Genomic DNA, 16,541 nt, shown 5'->3' on the forward strand with positions numbered 1-16,541 from the left:
CTGGATTCCTTGGTCTGCAAGCAGAGGAGTCAGAGATGCCTCTGAAAAGCAGTTTTGGTGCCTAAGACAAGCAAAGGTGAATCTTCAGCCCTTCCCCACTCTGCTCTTCCAGGGGCCCAGAGAAGCAATGGAAACATCATGCCTGGAGATTTTCAGAACTCAATGGGATGAGGCCCTGGGGTTGGACTGAAGACCTCCAGACATCCAGAATGGAAATATGTCTTTCTCTGTCATCAGGTGCTTCTGTTTTCGTGAAGATCAACAGCCTCTTCTCACACAAACATCAAATGCTCCTGGGCACCTACGATTAAATGTGGTGTCTTCAGTATCTGCTCAGTGCCATGGTACCCCTGCCATCACCTGCTTACTTGGGTAATGAGTGGTGGTCCTGGATTTCTGTCTTGCTCAGCACAGCTTGCCTGTCTGCTGAGGACGTCTTACTCTTTCTGAAGTGTGTATGTTGCTATATAAAGCCCAGCTGCAAGGACATTCTTGTGTTCTCTTCAGTTTTTGGAGGAACAAGACCGTAATGAAAACCTCTTTGTTTTCATCTTTATTCATTAGCTGAGAAGTAAAATATTTTTAAGCCTGTCTAAATAGAGGCTTTTGGATTTTTTCCATAAGCATTGAAGTTGCAGCCTTTGCTTGTTTTCCTAAAGCCAGGGTTTCCTCTGTAATGTAGGTCTTTGCTGCTTATATGGCCCGACTTACCTTGCGGTTAATTGGGTGTAATTCATCTGAAGATGGTGGAGTTGTACCTGATCAGGAGGGTGGTGGTGTTTCATTTGTAGGTGCTTATCTTAATACTGCAGAAGCTTGTTAAGTGGTCATAAAAATAATGAGATATCCTTTATTCCTATTGCACTCATAAGAAACTTCAAAACGCGTTTTAAAGTATCTCCATTTCTGTGCAATGACGGATGGTGCTGGCGCTTGCAATTTACCTAATGGCATCCATTAAACTTCATTAGGACTTTGTTGAACCACAGTTCAGATCACCGACGTTGATTTTTGATCTCTGAAACCTGCTCACAGCGAATCGGTAACTGAGCACACCAGCAGCCAGCCCAGCCTCATTCATTCCCTCGCCATTCCCCGTGGCTCCTGCATGCTTCAAAAGCGAGGGGAGAGGGCAGGAGGAGGGCCCCCCCGGTGGCCCCGTGACACCGAGGAGTGTCATGGGTCTGACGTGCTGAACTGAGCCCCCTGCTCCTGCTTTTCGAGGTGACAGACTTCAGCCATCCCTTCGCATCGCCTGCGTGTGTCACCACCCCCGTGGAGAGCTTCTAATCTTTAAGCTCTGATTCAGCCACTTTGTTTATTCATTTAACTCCCTGTATTTATTTTTTCTTGAATATACAACTGTGGCTCACCCTTCACTTGCCCTGCTAAGCCTTGTGTTTGAAATGAGGAGTGTCTGTTCCTAAGTGCCAGTGAAATTGTGATGAAGTAGACGGGAAGAAAGGTTTTAACATACTCTTTTTCTAGAAAAGTAAACATCCTCTGGCTATAGGAAGGGTAAACTTCCCCTGGAAATATGTGTGTTTATACGAACAATCTCTTTTCTTCTGGCATTTCCAGATACTAGGCTGGGAGATTTGTTCATTACCACTGGGAAAACAGACTTTTAAGTAAGTGGTGCAAATGCATGAGATAAGTCTTTGCATGGATTGTTTTCTTTTTGGAAAGACACCCCCAGGATTTATTTGCATGAACCTGAAAGGGATTTCCTCCTTTATCTCTGGGCATTGCTCATTCAGCTCTCCTGCCCGTCTGAATGCACCTCCAAAGAGAACAGACGGAGGAAGTGAGCATTTCCCTAATAAATGACTCGGGTCTAACTCAGCTGGAGCTTAGGGAGCTTTACTGGAAATCTGTATGGCCCAGCAAACCTTTCCCTGTGTCTGTAAGCTACCAGCTTCTATTCTGTCCAAAGAGAGAAATTTATCAACCATATGAAACTGGGATGTGCTGCTCCCAGATGTGGCAACCTTCGAACAGGAAACCTGATGTGTGGTTATCTGCATCTGGGGCTGTAAGGTGGGCATGAATTCATCTCAGTTTCTTGTTTTTACTTTCAGTGCTCAGTTGAAGAGGGGAGAAGCTGAGCTTTGAAAGACTTATAACTTGCTTGGTGTGGGTTAACCAGACGTTTTTCCTGGGGTGTCAGCATGAGGTTCCTGATGATGTGACGAAGCTGCTCCTGGCTTCAGCCCTCCCCACTCGCATGTGGGGAGCGAGGCATTCCCATCTCCTTTCCCCTGGCTATCACATCCATCACTGGGACATGGAATCCAGCACAGCTGGGCTGCCTGGAAAGCTGGCCCAGGGGATGCCTTCAGGTTGGGTGTTTCAGGAGGTATTTACATTTACATTTACATTTACATTTGCATTTGCATTTACATTTACACTTATGACTGGGAAGTGCTTCTCCTTCTCTGCATCTGCCTCTCTATGGGGGCAAATAGGGAACGCAGATATCAAATCTTCAGTGCTCAGGCTACCACCGAGGTTGGGTGCCAGAAATAGCCTGCGGTAGCCTTCGTGTAACCTGAATTTGTTCCACAATGAACTTGAAGTTTCGAATCAGGACTACACCAGAGCGCTGCTGTTCTGCTTGCCTGAGGTTCAGCTGTTCAGGTCTTGGATGGGGAGATCTGCAAGGAGGAGGAGGAGGTGGTGGAGCTCTCCTGGTGGGTCTCCTGGTGGGAAATAGAGCAGGCTTGGCAGGCTGGAAGTGCTCCAGGTCCATGGCTGCAGTGGTCCTCAGCCATGCATCTGCCCTGAAAAGTGGTCTTCCAGGCGCTTGGCTCAGGGCCTGCATGCCAGATGTCCTGGGTGGCAGGTGGGGAGACAGGTTCCCATCAGAACTATATCAAAACCGGTGTTTTTATAGGGCATTTCTATTTTGGTAGATCTTTATTTTTCCATCTGGAAAGTGTTCTCTTAGAAAATCCGCAAAGTCAAAATTCATGCTTAAACGTAGTGCCATCCCTAATGAACCACTTACTCCATGGGATTCCTCATTTGTTGTTGTTTAAATATACGGGGTCATACTTTTTAACCCTCGTGGTTATGAAGTATCTCTCGCAAAAAGGCTTATGGCATCGTGCGTTGCCTGTGAGTTATTTGACTCCGTTCCTGTCTGGCAGTGAATGAAAGAGCCCAGCATCTGGCAGTATGCAAAACTGATACCGCCAAACTTCCCACTTGGAGGGGATGGGGTGTGTGATGGATGCTGTGATAAAGTATCTCTTCTGACAGGACAGTTGGAGGCCCTTTCTATAAAATTTACTGAGCTTAACCAAACCTCCTGGCTGGAAGCTTGAGGAAATCAGTCACAGTGAAGCATGCTGCTGCCATGCGATAGCAGGAATGCGTAAAAGCCTGGCTTCTCATCCTGGGCTTTCCAAGCAAACCCCTAGCGAGGTGAGTAGTGCCTGGAATTCCAGGGATCCATCCCTGAAACCTTCTTCCAATGGTTTTGTTACCCACTTTCAGAGCCTAATGAAATCAACAGAAGGCCTTCCGAAGACTTCAGTGAAAATGAGAATGAAAAATAAGATATGCCATATATTAGCTTTTCCCCAGATATTTCCTATCGTGAGTCACCCAGTGTGAAGTCTCCATCCAGGCTCTCCCAAAGGCAGTCTGGTACTGAGGGGGTAAAATCGTTTCTGTAGAGTAGCCTTGGGTAGAGACAATAAAATGAAGTAATAATCATTCCAGCTATTACATTTTGCCTTGTAATGCATCTAGAGCTAAACCTATTAACTTGGAGAGCATCTTTATTGTTTAGAGCAAAACGCTTCTGCTGACAAACCTGCTGCGGTGCTGTTACATATTTCTGTCACCAACCTCTTGCTCCTACTTTGCTAGTTTGCTAATGTATTTTTGGCCTAGCTCCATGACACGACATCTATTTATGCTTTAGAAAAAAAAATAATAAATAGTTTAATTTCCATATCACGGTGCTGGTGGGTTTAATATCCTCTTTTACCTGTTTAGGAATAACAAATAACTTACCAATTTGTCACTGACAGATTCCTTTTCTCTAGCTGAAATGACTAAAACAAATGCCAGAAAACTACATTTTGCATGTGTCAACCCTCCTCCTGTTTAAAGGTAACCTAAAATAAAGGCTCTTCATTCTCCTACATGAACTTCAGAGGAAAACATCAGACATCTTCTTCAAAAGTTAAGATATGAACAGATGAGACATGTAAGATGATCAAAGGAAGACTAAAGGTAGCTGAAAATGCTCTACTCATATGATGAAAACCATAAAATGCTATGGATTCACATGCTGCATTTCAAAGTTAAACTTGCATAGAAGAGCTTAGCTCTTACTTATTACAGATCTTTTTGCAGTTTTATTTGTCAGGATCTTTAAAACTACTGAAAAAAATAATGGTGTAGGTGGTCAGTTGATTTTGTTTTCCTCCTGGACAAATACAGATCGGAAGAAATGGATCTAGTGGGGACAAAACTGCAGAGTCGCCTTGGGAGTCATCATCCCTGGTGCGTGTTTGCTGGCTCCCTGCTGAGCCTTTAGTGGCATCACTTCACAAGGAGGCCAAGGCCACTGTTGATGAACAACACAGACAGCTCCAGCTTCACCTGGGGGAGGCGTAGAAGCTGGGGCTGAAATATTGTTTAGCTGGAGCTGACTGACCATTTGTACAAAGCTTGCTGATGTGAGACCCCAAGGAACAGCAACATGCATACAGTTTTCTCAAATGTATAGGTTTATTTTTAAGATCCATAGTGCAGACCCAACATTTTATTCTGTCTCCTAAACACTATCTTTAGCTTCCTCCTGACAGCAAGTATAAATCAGTGACTGGGGTGTCTAAGAAAAGGCATCATCAAGCATATCTTTGTGTATTTGAATATTCAGATTCGCATCTTTATTCATCTTCCTACAATGGTTCCAAAGTTGCTCATCACCAACTATGGTGATAAACTCCTGGAGCTGTGAGCTCATGAAAAGCTTCTCCCTAGACGGACAAAGAGCTCCCGTTAGGTCATGGTGAGATCATCACTTCGTGATGCTGAAAGGAATCTGCAGCGTCCCCGGGGAGCAAACCGAGCACAACTACCCTCAGCCTGCCCTGATCAACCTACACCACAACGTAGAGCGTGGGAGAAAGGGGAAGGGAGAATTTCTTTGGGGCGTAATATTCAGCTTGGTGATGGCATACTGGGTAACCAACAGACGGGCTGAATCTCCCTTTTGGGAAGGGATTTTTAGCTTTATTCCTTTCTGCTAAGTTCAGTTTTTCACCAGGAAGAGGCTTCATGGCAAAGTGCATGGAGCCGGGTGGTTTTGCCACCCTGCCCCTCTATGCCACCAGTTGCACAGGGTTCCCACAGCCACACTTTTCCTCTGGGGGTCTTTCAGGAATGAAGGGACTTGAGAAAACAAAATTCCTTGTAGGGGGGACACTGGTGGGTGACATTATGGAATGGATGAAGTGAATTTAGTTTGAAAGGTCAGTGAGACCGAGTGGCTGCAGTGTGTGCACCCCTCGTTGTGCCACATTACTGCCTGGCAGCCCCGTTTCAGGCTTGCCTGTCCCTCTGGCTTTCCCGATGATGTACAGAAGGTGTCCATGGCTTGTGCAGGGCAGCACTGCATGACCGGGGCTGTCATCCCCTGAGCGAGAGGGCAGAGGAAATGAAAGCTCTGTTCCCTGGAGCACCTTGTGAATATTTATTGTGGAAGTGCTAAGCATTGCTATCAAGCTGCCCAGCCTTAAGGGTCTGGAACTGATTTTGCTGCCGATGTGTACTTTCGAAATGCATGACAGGAAACATCCAAACCCGCAGATGAAACATGTCAGTGCACGGCAGTGACAGGGTGCCATGGCAGACGTCCTAGCAGAGACCCCGTAGCTGTCATTATGTTGGTAGCAGCTCCTGCCCCTGCTGAGCCTGGCAGCAGCGCTGGGGCTGGAGACCTCAGGGCAGAGCTGATGAGGAACAAACTGATCACACCCGCAAAGACCCCAGAGTGCAGGTGGAGGGACAGAACCATCTCACGGCACCTGAGGACCCATTTTGTGAGCTGTGAGCTGCTGGGGAGAGGAGCCAACCCCGCAGTCTACCCACGGTGCTGCTCTGCTCCTACAGCCCAGCCAGGTGTGCCCTCAGCCGCCTGGGCACCCATGGCGAGATGCTTAAATATTGCCAGGGTTTGGAGCTGAGCACACCAGTCCTTATAAGTAATAGAAGTCAGGGATGTGTTCTGTGCACAGGTAGCTCGGATCAAAGAAATGTGGGTTAGGCTCAGCCTATTGCCTTTGTCCACATTACTGACCTTTTGCCATGCATATTGCATGACCTGCGGGCGGAGGAATGGGAATTAAAGGTTAAGAAACCTCTCTTGAAAGAGTTGGGGTGCTTAAATGTTTAAAATATTTCCTTTCTGCAGTAATTCCAATATCTATTAAAGCTAAAACCCTTCTGAGAGGCTATAAAACAGAGCCGTGGAGAAGATCATCGGGCAGATTAGGAAGAAGAGACTTAAGAGCTTACCCTCAATGCTCTCACTTTTATACTTTGTTCTTATTTTACTCTGAAAATCTTCTAGTGCTTCTCACTGCGACTTTTATTGTGTTTTTATGGAACAGAGCCGATGTTGCAAACTACTCGAGGAAAGCTTGTTGCCGTGTAGCGGAGGGGGGAAGAACATTCCTTTGCACATTTTTCAGTGTTCCTGTTACATATCACATTTAGAAAGCAACAAGAAGTAGCATCCAGTTTTCATTAATGCTTTGGGGATTTCTTGGTGCATATGTTTTCATTTCCAAGCGTTCGCATAAGAGGCAAAGGAGAAAATATGAAATTCCTCCTTCCCAGCCACCAGTGGAGAATACATCTTGTCATAACCGTGGGGATCCCTGGTCCGTGGTGTCAAGTAGCCGCCTGGCGAGCTCCTTTTTCACTTTACTCTAGTTCTAGAACCAGCAGCAACGGGAAATACCATGATGGCATATTAGGACAAAGGCTGCAACGTGATTGCTTCCCTTATGTGAGTATTCCTGTTGACACAGCTTGGCTCATGGCCTGTATTAATTTGCTCCAAAAAAAAAAAAAAAAAAAGAAAAAAGAAGATATTCACATTCTTGGGGGAGCTGTGTGCTCCATCTGGATCCTGCAAACCTGCTAACCCTGTCCAAACAAATCCCATGTTCACGTTGCTTACTGAGTGATTTTTATGTGTTTTGTCAGTTAAATATATTTGTAAGCTCCTAAGGCAAGAGCAGCGTGTGAGGGTGCCTCGTGCCCATCGCTGCTTTCTGCTAGCCGGAGGACCGTCCTTGAGGAAGGGTTGCATGAAGCGTGTCCTCCCCGGTTAAATCATGGCAGTGCAGGCCTCTAGGTGGGGTAGGCCTCAAGTCTGCCTTGTGATTGTTGTAAAGTTACCGAGGGATTAATCTGCAGCGATTTGTGCACGTACTTAATCTTGTCCCTGTCTTTCACTGTGAAAGAGCGGAAGATGGCGATGGATGTGAGATCACATCATCTTCCCCTTCTCGGTTGGGCCATGGTCAGCGTGAGACCGGTCATGGATGGGGACAGGACGGGGCCAGGGCCGGGGTCCGCAGGGGATGGGACAGGGAATGAGTTAATTCCGATTTATGGGGCACTGGAGGAGCTTTGCTGGAAAAGATCCATGTTTGGGGTCGGCCGTGCCAGCTCTGGGGCGAAGGGGCCTCCAGCCTTGGGGTCAGGCAGCCAGTCCCTGGGTCGCTACCCACCCTTTCGTGGCCCTGTGGAGTTTTGTCCCAAGGACCTGTTAGTGCCTTACCGGCCATCACCCTACACTATGCAAACAGGGAGGAGAAATTAATACGAGCTGTACACAGCTCTCCTTCTAGAAGAGTCTCCCTTTTTAAGTTTAAAGACTTCTGAACGAGACGTCGTGGTGACAAAATGCCAAGAAGTAATCACAGCGTGAGGAAAGGAGGTATACAGGCCATGGGAAGCTTTTGATTTGGCACTCCTTGCATGCAGATCCAAACTCCACAGTGATTTAACTGGCAGAAATAAATAACTTCTTTGCATATGAGAGAAAGCAGAGCAGTGGCCTTGTGGGCTTTGGAGAGCTGGCTAAATATAAACCTTAATGGAAAAGAGGTGCTGAAGGAAACTCCGGGGCTGCTGCTCACTGCTGTGCTGGCAGGTGTACGGACAGGATGATGTTAAAAGTCTTTTCTTTCTCTTAATTTCTGTGTTTCTATGGAAACAGATACTGAACAGGAATTGTTCTTTCCTGCCTTTCTCTCTTTCTCATCATGCTTTTGTTGGTGGGAAAAAGTGAAAGTTCAGATGAAAGCCAGAGCACCCAGGAGTGCGTGTTTTGGCGAGAGTGGGTCCTCACTGCTCACTCCCATCAAGTCTAGGGACACAGAATAGAAACTCATCATTTTTTTTCATCATTTCTCGCTTTGAAGGCAAAAGTGACTCCTGTGACCGTGGCCTCGGTCAGAGCATTGCCACCAAAATGAGTTTAAAATTTTAAAAAAATATTTTCAAATACAATAAGTCACTCAAAGAGAATTTGCATGAAAACAGCTTGGGGACTTATGGGCCAGCCTGCGCTTGTGGGGGAGATGAAAGTTGGCCTCTTCCTATTGTCTGGGGATATTTGGGTCTTGTCTTCATGCTGATCCTGCTGTCCGAGCAGCATGGGGCCAGGCCGTGCTTGTTGGGGTCAAGGCAGGGAAGAGAAATGCCTTGACAAGTTGCCAGTGAATCTCACAGCATCGACTGGGCGAGGGAAATCCAATTTTCACATCAGTGGTCTTCACCCAGCCGACTTGGCACTTCTGAGGCATGTCCCATACCCGTGACCGCTGTCACTCGGTGCCAGCAGGGTGGCACTCTGGTCCCCCTGTCCTCGTCATGACTGCTAGGTGTGTCCACTAATGGGTGGCACATCTCACACCGCTCTGCTCCTGCAAAAGGTGGCAAATCCTTCAGGAATGGCACTTCCAGAACTAGGAGGTGCAGAGTGGAACAAACCCCAATAAATCAGGATGTTACTGATCCAACTGCTGCGGCTCTGGCTATGAGTACAGAAGAAAAAGGAAAAAGGAAAGGAGAGCGGTGAGTGGATGAGGAGCAGGTTCTGCACTCAGTCCCCAAACCAAACAGGGGCACATCACACCCCAGAGTCTGTCCTAGGTTCGCTTGTGAATAAATCACTTTTTCAGAGATTACTCATTTCTGTGGCATCCGGAGGCTAAGCACAGCTCTCGGGAAGACCACCTGGTACTGATATCTGGGATGGGAGGAAAAGCTTTCCATTGCCCTCTGAGCCCCCCTCTGAAGGAAAGCAGAGCTGCCTGGTGAGTTGAGGTTTTTCCTGAGTCGCCCTATTCAGAGGCATGTCCCTGTGTTGGGCGAGGGACCCTGATCCGACCTAGGGTGGCACAGCTCTCAGCTGCAGCCACCCATGTCACTGGGGTCTATCGGTACTGATCTGGTCCCGTCAGATGAAGGGGAGACAGCTCTAGAAAAATCTGTGCTTCTTTGTTCATGTAGAAAAGAAAGAGTTAATCTTTTTTTTCTTCCTTTCCTTCTTTATTATTTTTTTCTTTTAGAGCTTGTCTTCATATAAGTCTTGGTATTTAAAATTAATGAAGAAAGTGAGAAAAAACGTGGATCAGACTACTCGCTCTCAGCTGTTCTGCCTTTTCTGGCAAAATGTTGGTTGTAGAGTTCTGGGGTTTTTATTTTTCTATTTATTCATAAGCACTGATGTCTCTGATCGTGCTCCATGTAACTCTTTCTCACAAGTGGGGGGCCGCTCGCCCCAGACCCTGCCCCTCAGGGCTTCCCTCTCCAGGCTGCCCTCCCTGTGTGTCCCTCCTCCACCCTGTGGGCCACTGATGGAGAGTTTTGGAGACTCACTGTGGAGTTTTCTCATGTAGATACATTAATTAACTTGTGACTCAACATGCTCATGTTAGAAAAGAGATAATTTACAGCTCCGCTTCTGCTTTGCCCCTTCCTGCCCCTAAGGACCGCGTGCTGCAACCTTCACAGGTCCTGCAGATAGGGGATCAGGGAATCCCAGGCGATCTGTTTGGAGCCTGCCAGGGAATGGGAGACTGCCTGCCTTCTTGTTTTCATCCTTTGTACGGCTTTTGGAGAAATCCACTAGATTGGTGGAAGCCACAAAGGGACTGAGGTGGCTGGTAAGTCCTCTGTCCCTGCCTGCAAGTGTGTGCTGCTCTTGCCTGCACCGTCCTTGTTGGGGGGTCCTCCCTCCTGGTGGACTTTAAATACCCACTAAAAAAAAAATGTTTCTTTCTTTTACAGTTAGCAATTCAGGGCCATTTCGAAAACTGAAGCAGTTGGGAAAATGAAAAATTGTTAAGCTGAAGCAACCGAGATGAGCCTTGACCTGTGAGCGCAGGGCTGGCATACCGGCAAGGAAAAGCACTGAAGCCGCTCGCAAGCTATGCAAAACACTCTGGCACCCAAATAAGTACAATAAAAACTGCAAAACTAATCTTTAACCTTAGCTCATAGCATTGGGGTTATTAAAGTTATTAAAACGCAGTCGTTGGAGAGCTTGGGGACTCTGTTATGGTATCTGCAGCTCATTGAGTCTCATGTAGGAATTTTGCCCGGGGGGATTTTCTCGTTAATGCATATGTTGACTGGCAAATTGCTTTCTGTCTGCAGCTCTGGCTGGGTGACGAGCTGGGATGTTTCCATATGGAGGCACTGCTGCTGCTGATTGAGGTGAAGAGGACAGAGTGGGGAAAACTCTCAAGTAATTCAAAACCCGTGTGTGATTGAGCCTCCTGGTGCTCTAACCCAGCTACAAATATTAAGCGTGGGGTTGGGATGGGATTTCAGCCTGGCCCGGTGGCTCCTCTTGCAGGCACGCCGCAGCCTCATCAATCTGCTGCTGGCAGGGCAGCCGCCTTTTGGGGGAGCAGGGCTCCTCTCCTCTCCCTGCCCAGCTTCCCCCTCCTCCCATTAATCACACTAATTGCAGGCTGGGGCAAAAAAAAAGCATTTTAAAATCCGCCTGCAAGGCCGTGCTGGGAGCGGAACTGCTTCTTTCCACCCCCACCTGCGGCTGGGATGCGAGGCAGGGGGGGCACCGTGGGATGGGGCAGGCGGTGGGTATGGGGCAGGGGATGGGGCATCCCCCGTGGGGCTCCGAAACCTCTCTGCTAGGGCTGCTTTGGAGTGACGAGCGCAATGCGGTGCAGAGCTGCTTGCAGAGAGCACCATCGCCTCTAATACCTTAAGTATTTCCCCTGTTCCTTGTAAATGTAGGGGTGTTACATTCCCCAGGATTCAGTTACCAAGACAAAGCCAGGACCCCTCGGGCAGAGGGATGCTCTCCCAGGGCCATCCCCGGACATGCCTCTGCCTGGGGTTTGCCACAAAAGGCATTCGCATTTGGGTAAGAAAATCTGTATTGAGGTGTTCTTCAGTGATGGAGAAGGCACCACAGACCTGGGTAAATCCCTCACTTTATTAAGAGCACTTGAGGTTGGAAAGGAATGGGTTTAATTTAAGCCGTACCAGGCTAAATGTGGACGTCCTGTTATGGTGACTGCTGGTAACTTTGCCTGCTCTCTGTAAGATTTCAGAGTGCCGTGTAAGTACTCGGAGATTATGGCCAAGACACCTGCTAACATTTTCCATGATGAGAAGATTAATCTACTGAGCTTCAGTCTTTTGCTATAAAAACGTAATTTGCATTGTTCCTGAAGTGCACAATGAGCCTTTTCAGTGTACCAGCACCTCGTATTCCTCCCTCCAGAAGCAGGATGTAATTTTTCCTGTAACAATTTTACAAAGCATGAGAGTAAAACTAATGCCCCTTCACACCTTCCTGCTATCCATCAGCCCCGCCGCTGCTCTTGTCGTCTGCAGGCCTGGCAAGGAACAGATCAGATAGCTGCGACAACTCTTGAAGAACATGTTTGGTTTTTTTTTGGTTGTCCCAGGAAAGCTTTGTTTCCCATTGGCTTTGTTTCCCTTTGGCACAATAATCTTTGTAACATATAATCGTATTTTTCTTCACCAGTCCCTATGCTCAGAACGAAATAAAAGCCGTCTGCCGTCTGAGCTGGAGGACTGCTAACAGAAACTCGAAGGAGGCCGTGTGGTGCGGAGCCCTTGAATCCTCAGCAAGTCCATGGGTCACACCAGGGGGAGCGTGGATCTGTCCTCTGGCCTGCCGGGCACTGAGCTCGGGGGGAAGGAGGGGCCCAGCAAAATATTCTGTGATGAAGCAAGGCAGCAACGCGTGCCCGGCCCTCCCTCTGTGCAGAGACCTCTCGCCGAGGGCCCTTACAGAGCCCCCGAGGTCCCTGCCCTTCTGCCAGAGCCCCTGCCTCCACTGCCAAGTATTTCCCACTGGGATCATTTTTAATAAATAAAAAATGACTTTTGGTCAAACGCTGCTTTGCAAAGTGTGTGCTTTTCGCATAAAAGCTTGCGTTGTGTCAAAACATTTCTTTCTAGTCTCTTAAATATTAGTGGTTTGCATTGTTTGGTCAGTGCACTTGGAGTTCTTGCTGAAAACGCAAACATTTGCGGACAGTATTTCTACAAACCCCAAAGTTATTTAATTTTCTTGGAAGACCGTTTCATAGAATAAAGGGAAAAAAAAAAAATTGGAACAGCTTTCCTGGCTAAGCATGAGAGAAGCTGCAGGAGCCCGTGTTCGTTATTCACTTGTGCAAAACGTGCTTAGTTCCACAGGCGCGGAGGTGCCGGTTCTGCAGGTGTGTTAGCGGGTGATAAGTGCTGCTCACACGCTTCGTAACGCGCTGCGGAGAGAAGTGACCACATCGCAGATTATTTTCCAGTCCTGACAGGTACCGTAAGGGAAGGAAACAGCCAACGCAAATAGATTTAACACGGCACGTATGTTTAATGTATGAAACTCTCTGAAGACCTCCCGTGCTAAAAAGCACTACATGAAAATGCAAAATCCCATGTGTTGGAGCTGAACCCTCACAACTCGGGGGATTTTGCAGGCAGGAGCGCTGACAATTATTGCGCTGCGATGTTCTCCTTTCCTCTCCCCTGCTCACAAGGCTGCTGTGACAGACACACGTCCCTCACAGCCAGCGAGCCTCTGACAGTAATGAAAGCAGGCCATAAAGCAGTGGGTTTGGGCAGAGCACGGCCATTAAGATGATTTTGCTCCATAATGAGACGTTGCAGAGTGCAGCTCCATTCAAAGGGGTTTAAATAATGTTAACTTTGAATATGATAATTTTACAGGGAAATAAAACCCCTCTCTGGGTCTGTTTGTGCCTCTGAGAAGGAATCAATTTTCTAGCTCATAGCTTCCCCAGCCCGCACCAGGGATGGGAAGCAACCCACTGGTATTGCTGCCCGTGACTTTCCTTCCGAAGGGCCTTGCCTTCAAGCCTCCTGAGCTGTCTGCTCAGTGGCTTCACGGGGAAATACTCAGCAAAGAGCAGAAGTGGGGGGCCCTTTTAATCCCACACTTCATTTCCTTTTCATTTCCCTGCTCCCGCAGCAGCCGAGAGAGGAGCGCTCCCCTCGCCGCGCTCGGCGGCTGCACAAACCACGAGTTGACATTTTGGGGTGGAATTACGCCTCTTCGTGCCAACTTCTACCCACAGTTACCGTACCATAACCCCGGAGGAGTCAAGATTAATGGTCTTTAACGAGTTTCACAGGGAATGAGTGCGGGGGGCACAGCCCCACACGAATCACCCACAAAACACCGGGAGGTGGAAGGGGCGCGCTGGGCAGCGGGGCGCCCGCTTCGCCCGAGCCGTGGCTCAGATGCTGGAGGGGAAGATTTAATGCAGAAACACAACTCGGAAGTAATTTTCCCCGTAAAATTCCAACTGCGGAGTGTCACGATAATGCACCGTAATGACTGGGAGGGGGTGTAATTTTAGAAAGTGGTTTTAAAACGCAGTTCTGGAATACATCTGGATTCTCTTAGGAACAAGCAAAATCTCATCAGGGACCACTTCAAAGACCATTTCCTCATGGTTAAATTATCTTGTGCGAGCCTGCTGTTGCATGTACATTGTTACATTATGTATGATTTTTGACTGCTCCTAATATGAACAAACTGCACGATATTCCATTAGTGATCCTCAATTTGTACGGAGCCGTGAGCCCCGCAGACAGCCTGCTTTGCTGCCTTTGCTTTGTAGGTGCTCGCTGGGGAAAACTCACAGCCCTCTGACCTGGTGCCCTGCCCAGAGATTTTGGGCACGGGAATTAATTGTGTTTTCAGTAAGCATGGCGATGGCGGTGTCATTACAGCCACTGTCTCTCGATACAGCTCGACCCAGAAATCGCTGCATGTTGAACGGATTGGAAAAAAAAAAAAAAAAAAAGGTGAGGTTTTAGGGTAGATGTTTGGTGGGAGTAAAGCAGGATAACTCCATCCTGTTGTTTGTACCACTGGTTAATGCTATCAGCTTTCTCTTTCTATCAAACCCAGCTCACTTTGTGGTTCTAAATCACTGGGAGGTTTCATAAATCTACAGGGTAATTTTTTGCTTCGTTTTCCTCCATTTCCATAGGTATGTGACCTCTTTTAAAATCCCAGCAAAGACTTCTCCTTGTTCACGCAGTGACCTCTGAGGCACAACTCACTCATGTTGGGCCCATCCTCGTGCGTGTGTTGCTGGTGCTGAGGCGGGATGTAAAGGCTGAACATCTGCAGCAATCCCCTGCCCTTAATGAGAGGGGATTTCCAGGGTCTGTGGGATGTGGATGCATCGTGCCTTCTCTCCTCTTGTCGACATCTCTCCCTGGGGCCAAAGTTGTGCAAGCAGCTGATCTGCATCGGTGCTCTCCTAATACTGCTCGCCCATGGAAGCAGCTGCCAGTGGGACTGGGGATGGAATATAAAACATCTCCATGAAGATGTAGCCTATGCTCTGAAAAGGCTAAAATGCCTTGGCTTACATCATCTCCTGTCTTCTCGGCATGCAATATACCCTCCTTTGTATTCCCTCATGTGTCATTCATCATGGGGAGCAGGTCTGAGAGCTCTCCTCGGGGCCAGCCAAGCTTTTCCCCATAGCTGCAAACCCCCAGCTCTCACCTGCCCCCAAGGAGCTGGCGCTGCCTGGGGACTGTGTGGAGCAGCGCTGTGCACCGACTCCTGTGGCAGACAGCAGTAATTTGAGCTAAACTGCGGACGAGAAAATCCCGACTATTGTCCAGACCTGATGAAATTAAAGCCGGCACCTTGCACAGCTGCTGCCAATCCCGGCAGCACCGTTTCTTTGTGCTCATGCATAAGCTCGGTCCTGCTGACAGCCCACGAGGAATGCCATTGACATGGGCGCCCGGTCTGTAAGCCCTCTTCAATTTTGGAAGGCGATGCAATGAAATAATATTAACTCATTATTCCGAGTGACTCAAATGCTGCAGGCTGTAGCACATGTTTAGCGTCTCCAGCAGAGCTGCGCTTGATCATTTCTTCTTCTTGAAGTGTGTACGTACGCCTCTGATAAATATGTACACAGCAGAAAACCCAGCAGCAGCCTGCTGCCTGCACACATCCCACATTCACCACTCCAGCAGCTGCTACACGAGATGCACCCTGCAGCCCTAACCCTAACCCTAACCCCAGCCCTGCTGGGGGGGTGTGAAGGCAATGCCCACGGAGCGAGGAGGACACAAAGGGCAGGAGGAGGAGGGTGGGTGGGAAGAAACGTCACCTCCAGCTCCTGAGAGCAGAATATTGATCAAACATCCAAAAAAAAAAAAAAAGAAAAAGAAAAAAACACGAAGAACAACCCCCCCAAAAAAACTTGCAATACAGATTTAATTACGGCAGATATCTCCTCTTTTTATCACTTAATCATTTTGTGTGCAATCTGAGTCACTTTTGTATGAATCAAATATAATCATCCTCGTAACACGAGGTAATTAAATGACTCATAAAGCGATGGCAATTACCTCCCTGCTCCCTGGGAACAGCTGATCTGGGCTGGCGCACACCTGGGCTGGGTAATGCGCAGGGAGCCATCGGGTCCAGGGCGGTCGCGGGTGTACGGAACCGTGCCATGGGGTGACCCCAGGTGGGTGTGGGTCAGCAGGGCCGGGGCTTCCCCGGCTGCACGCAGAGCAGGGAAAGAGAAAAACACCCCTTCCTTTGTTTTATAGGTATTAAGGGAGATACTTTCATAGCCCGTCAACACGCAAGGCTGTTTTATTCAACGTGCTCTAACACGCATCATGCACAGATCCAGCACCTTCAGCTGTGGCAGTTTTCAAGGATCCGATGAACCCGGAGCAGGTCTTTTTTAATTGACTCCAGTATAGCTTGGGGTACACATCTGATATCCTGACATTACTTCTGATTTAATTTCCTATGCAATTTTCTAAAAGCTATTTGACTTCCAAATCAGCACTTCTGGCTATGCTTTGTTTTCCTATCACTGGTGGGTTTAGGGGGAATTTATACCCCCAAATTTTTGCTCTACCATGAAAATTCATGACTTGTGAATACTTACAGAGATTAGATTTCCAGGTAACTC

Source organism: Cygnus olor, chromosome 6, assembly GCF_009769625.2.
Source record: "Cygnus olor isolate bCygOlo1 chromosome 6, bCygOlo1.pri.v2, whole genome shotgun sequence".
NCBI classification, from domain to species: domain Eukaryota; kingdom Metazoa; phylum Chordata; class Aves; order Anseriformes; family Anatidae; genus Cygnus; species Cygnus olor.